Genomic DNA, 6,000 nt, shown 5'->3' on the forward strand with positions numbered 1-6,000 from the left:
CCTCGCTCCAGAGGCACGGCAAAGGGCTGGCAGAGACACCACGGCGACTGCCCAGAGGTTCCCACCCACTGGTATTAAGATACAAGAGTTAAACTTCCTTCCAAACAATCCTAGTCCCGATTTCTGATCATCACGTTCTCCCAAAGCGAGATACATATATATTTAATTGAATCATAGAATCGTTCAGGTTGGAAGAGACCCTTGGGATCATCGAGTCCCACCACCAACCCTACTCTACAGAGTTCTCCCCTACACCATATCCCCCAACACCACATCTAAACGACTCTTAAACTCATCCAAGGATGGTGACTCAACCCCCTCCCTGGGCAGCCCGTTCCAGTGTCTGACCACTCTTTCTCTGAAGAATTATTTCCTAATGTCCAGTCTAAACCTACCCTGTTGCAGCTTGAAGCCATTCCCTCTTGTTCTATCGCTATTTGCTCGTGAGAAGAGACCAGCACCAACCTCTCTACAGTGTCCTTTCAAGTAGTTGTAGAGAGTGATGAGGTCTCCCCTCAGCCTCCTCTGCCTCATACTAAACAGTCCCAGCTCCTTCAAACGCTCTTCATAACATTTATTCTCCAGGCCCTTCACCAGCTTCGTTGCCCTCCTCTGTACCCGCTCCAGCACCTCCATATCTCTCTTGGATTGAGGTGCCCAAAGCTGGACACAATACTCCAGGTGTGGCCTCACCAGTGCCGAGTACAGGGGTACAATCACCTCCCTGCTTCTGCTGGTCACGCTGTTTCTAATACAAGCCAGGATGCCGTTGGCTTTCTTGGCCACCTGGGCACACTGCCGGCTCGTATTCAGCCGCTTGTCAGTTAGAACCCCCAGGTCCTTTTCTGCCAGGCAGCAGGATTTCTGCCAACAGCCTGCAAGGCAGCTCACTCCCGTTATCCCCACGGGATAACCGATGGGAAACACCGCTGCGCCCCAAAACACAGACCAGACGGAGGAGCTTAAACCCCACAACTTGGCTGGCTCTCAGTGCCCTCCTGCTCACCACGGCCAACACGGGCACGGCGACTGAGACCCTAACAGACAAGTCTTCTCCTGGGGAGCACCAGTTACTCTGCTCTGTGTGGAAAGGGGAAACACACACCAGGAGCACGAACGTTCACAGAGCGCTCCGTGCATCAAAACCCGAGGTGCACTCCTAACACAAGTAAAGATAAATAACTGTTACTGTCTACAGCCACGCTCTGTTCATCAATTAATTACAAAATAATCTAATTACTAACACTACTAGTTAAAATGGCTCAGCCCTAGGGTGAATGTCATTTCCTGAGGGTTTTTTTGAGGGTAATAGACTTGGACTTTCAGTGTGTGGTAACCCTACAATCACATTGCTCTCTCATGCCAGACAAATGGAAGATCAGCCTCAAAACACCAATATCGTCACGAATGACCAAATCTCAGTGCGTTAGTCCTCAAGGCACATGGTAATCCTCCTGCAACTGCAGAAACCATACCGAGAAAGTCCTTAAAAACCTTTATCAGCCACGTCCCGATTCTGTACCCCATGGCCCCCAGCCTGTACCATTGCAGAAGCCAAGGAGCCTGGTGCAGGGGCAGGGTTAGTACAACAGAGAAGAAAAGTGGTCCCCGAGTCCAGAGCCCCCCTTGGCAAGCTCTGGAGAGTTGCTGTACCCTCTGCACAACACACTGGTCAGCCTTCGGCTGCTCTCGTTGGCTCCACGTGATGTCCTGCACGCAAACAGAACTGAGGTGCAGCTCCAAATGTGCTGGGACTGCAGCACGGTACCTCCACGGGTACCTCAAGAAAACCCGATGTGCCACGCAGAGCCCAGAACCTGCCCGAGTTCTCACCTGCAGCTGGAGGAGGCTACTCCAAGCTGGTTTAAGCAATTTGCACAAAATATTTAGCCCATTTCCCTAAGCACATTAGAGAAGCAAAAAAGTGCTCTTTTATTTTCCGGTTGGAGGCAGGACAGCCAAACTTTTCTAGTGCTTCTCCTTGTGAATGAAAACCACGTGGTGACCAAGCAAGAGCTACGTTTCTCCTTACTTTCACAAGCCCAGCAGCAGGACCCAGGATATTCTTTCCAGGTACACACAAACTCACACCCATCTGTAGGGGGAACAGGCTGTCCACCTGGAAGCACAGTTACTAATCCAGCAGGCTGTTTGCCGAGAGCTCCCTCCACTATTTGATCAGCTTTGCCGCCAGACACACAAGCCATTGCTCACACTTAGCAACAGGATGCACACGCCAAGGCAGTGCGGAATATTAAAATGGATATACAGCTTCATCACATCGTCAAGAATGAGACTTTTCAGCGGGACAGGGCTGGAGAACGTGCCACGCAGCCGCGTTTCTTTCCCCAGCAGCTGGGCAGGGGCTCAGCCGACTCATGTTTTACCCAAGCCCAAAATTCAGAAAAGCAGAGGAAGACTCAGCAAATAGCTCGTGCTCTACGCACAAACCCCGGCCTCACCCGAGAGCCCACACTCACCAGCCACAGACCTCGCTTCTGGTTTTTCAGTACTCTGTCCCAAAACACATCAAGGCATTAATGTCCTGGCAAAGAAGAAAGCAAACGCGTCAGCAAGCATTAAGGGACAGGGCTGTGTTCTGTGGCTGTAAGGACCCAGCGCACGCCTTAGTCACCACCTGGCAAAAACGATGAAGTCCAAATGCCCAGTAGAACTGTAGGCTGTGACTGCAATGGGAGGAGATCAGCCAGCTTTCCGATCACCAAAATACTCTCCCATGCCCACACGCACACGAGCGCTGCTCCGGAGTTTCGGGAGGTGCGCGGGACGGATCCTGGCCACCACAGCAGCCAGAAGGTCAGGAACACGGGTGGGAGGGGAGTCCGTGGACCTCTTCACACCACGTGATGAGGGTCCTCGCAGATAGGAGAGGCTTCAGAGGAGATACTGCCCTGTCTCCCGTAAAGGCAATGAGCATGCATGTTCCTGACACGCTGTCCGATTTCTCAAACATCATCCAGAGTAACTTTTAACCCCTTCTTCACCCCAGTGTTTTACCCCGCAAGATTCAACGATGCCTTTTCCTCTCCGCATTCCCCATCACTGCGGGTGTCAATAGGTTGAACCGGCAGACCCCAGACCCCACAGACCCATACCCTCACCCACCTAAAAGACATCGGAAAGCAAAAAAAGCCACGAGATCTTACTGGCAGTCCTGCTGCAACGATGCCGGTGGAGGAAATTCCAAGTGAGAGGAGAAAGAAGGGTCTGGAGGGAAACTCTCCCGCTGTCACGCAGCGAAGCCGATTGGAGGACGGTGTTGCTGGGCTGTAGGAGTAAAGACAAAGTGAACTCCTTCCCAAAGGAATCCAGCTCCCGGTTTTTCTTCCCTTCCACAACCATCCCTCGAGAGGAAAAAAATTGTGTGACACACACACACACACCTCCCCCCCCAAACCATTCCCCTCCCACTCTGTCCTGGGCTGGCACGGCCAACACACGTGTGACGATCACGCTGGGTCTTGGCCGTGCCAAGGCTGGGCTCCGGAGGGAAGGGGTTAAGCCATGGCAGCCCCTGGGGAGCGGGGAGGAGATGATAGTTTGAACTGACAAACCTAGTCCTCTGTAAACAGAGGGAACAAACGGCACAAAACAGCGGCCTTTAGGACAGCTTTAAAGCAAGCAAGGGAGCCAACGCCGACCCCCAAACCTGCGGGAGGGAGCTTACCCCGGGCTCCTCATGGCTCCGTCACCAGGCGCGAGGTGGGGACGCTGGGCCGCTGGAAGCCGCTCGGGAGAGGAGAGACAGACGGCAGGAGAGAGCGGGAGAAGAGAAAGGGGTGGAGGCGAGCCTGACGTGTTGGTACAGTGCCCGGTTCACCCGAGCTGCCCGGTGTGATTCAGGGTGTGGTGGCAGATGGGACACAGGAGCGCTCGGCAGGGAGAAGCCTCAGATTCCGGTTCCAGGGAAAACGACGCACGCCGGCAGCAGAGCCTCTTGGGACCATCTTGCCTTCTCCAGCCCTGGTCTCCTGTTGGTCCCTAGAGGGGATGAGAGAGAGGAGGAGCTCAGAGTCGCACCTGGGCACGGAGGGTTGCCGGGTCTCAGGCAAGACCCTTGGGGAGATCATCTCCCATTCCCCTCCACCCGTCGTACCCCCCCACTTCACTCCTGACCTATTAAAGCGCCGACTCGCTCGTTAGCTCTTCTCTCTCGGCTCCACAGCCTGGGGGCCTGGAGCTGCTGCAGTTTCTAACGCATCCCGACATCTCCGCCTGGCTGCAGATTTCAGGACCCGCCACCGATTCCTCGCCATTCCCGGCAGGAAAGCTCGGGTTCGGCCGGCTAGAGAAGAATTCACCTATTTATTTGCATTGCAGATGAGCAGCGTGTGACCCGGCGCCTGTGCTCGTCCCCTGTCGCTGGGCGTGAGTCAGTGCCGCCAGGTGGGACGCCCAGCGTCACCCCACAATCCTGCTGCGCCGCCCGCGCCGTGCCTCGGGGATCACCCGCTCCTGGAAATAAGGAGGCTTCCAGGAGCGATCCGTGTTCGGCAGGACACCGGCCCCACGGCCGCTCAGCACGGGGTGGGTGGGCAGAGGCGGAAGGGGACATCGTTAGGGGACGCTTTGGGGATTACAGCCCAGGACAGGTCAGAGTCCATGGCACAAACCCATCAGCTGCTCGCTCTCCTCTGCAAATAAAGAGGATTCTTGGCCTCTCCCCACCACTAACAATGCTGGCTTAACCCCCAGGTATTTTTAGGACCAAAGAGCAGAGATAAAAGCTTTAAAAATTCACCCCCTGTGATTTTTTTTTTTATTTTTTTTTAGAACGTTGGTTTTGTTGAATTGCCCTTAAAATAAATAAACGAATGACACAGTACAAATAATTGTCAGGCTGTCATCATTTCTGCTGGGAGTGGCTTGTCCAGCAGAGGTGAGCCAGCCCTAAAAGTGACCCTTTATCCACGATCCCCATTCCCATTTTCCTTCCTACCTATTCACCCCGCCTCAGGAGGCTGCGGTGTCTTTGTACAACACCCAGAGTGGCAGATCCGGCTGAACACACAAGATACACAAGAATATTACAGAGAAGGAACAGGACTGGGGCTCGTATAGCGAATGGAAAGGGAACCCCGGCATTTCAGCTGGTGGTCTGAGGTTGATAATCCTCATTTCCAGACCTGCTCGCTAAGTTGTGCCAGGCTGCTTCCCAAAAGTGCCGTCACCGCTTCTCCATCGCGCGGCAGGTCCTTGCCTGCCGGAGCCTGCAAAGAGACGGAGGTTTCCTGCCTGTTACCTCTCAGCAGCGTCCCCAGGGGATAGGAAATAAAGTTAGGCAGGTTCCTTTCTCTCTTGTCTCCTACAGGACAGGCCCCTTACACAAGCATAACCAAAAAAAAAAAAAAGGAAAGTTCACGTTAATAGTAGTGAACAACAAACCACAATCAAGAGAGGGGGGGTTCTTTCTCCAAAAGAGATTGGGAGGCATTTGGAAGGCAGAAGAGCGTGGTGCAGGATCAGAGATGAGGAGACAGCATGTTCCTGCCAGGCGCGGAGGAAACGCGATGCTGAGCACAAACCCTCACTGTCACCTGTCGCGTCTGTGCTTTGCTGATGTGCCCATCAGCGAGGAGTCGCTGACACGACGGCGATAGCTTTGGGAGCGTCACAGAGAAACGTCATTTATATTCTACAAGGAGTCACCCAGGCTTGGAACTGGCTTCAGATTTGCATAACTATTATATTTCACGGCCTTACACGCTAAGACAGTCTTCTAGAACAAGACGCAAGCGCTTTAGAAATGGAAGAGCCTGATTTTACTTGTCAAGACGCAAGCTTAGATGAAACCAAGGCAGCTTTGAGTTGGTGTAAACCTCTGCTGCCTACAGCCTTAATGAAAAATTAGGACACTTTCCAGTCTTTCTATTCACAAGCCTGGTCCTAGCAGTCCCACACACTTTGAAGAAAAATTTCCCAGTAAAAGCGATGCATCTCTAATTTCCCCCTTTAGCAATTGTCCCTTTATTAAACGTT

This window comes from Numenius arquata, chromosome 6 (assembly GCF_964106895.1).
Source record: "Numenius arquata chromosome 6, bNumArq3.hap1.1, whole genome shotgun sequence".
Lineage (NCBI taxonomy): Eukaryota > Metazoa > Chordata > Aves > Charadriiformes > Scolopacidae > Numenius > Numenius arquata.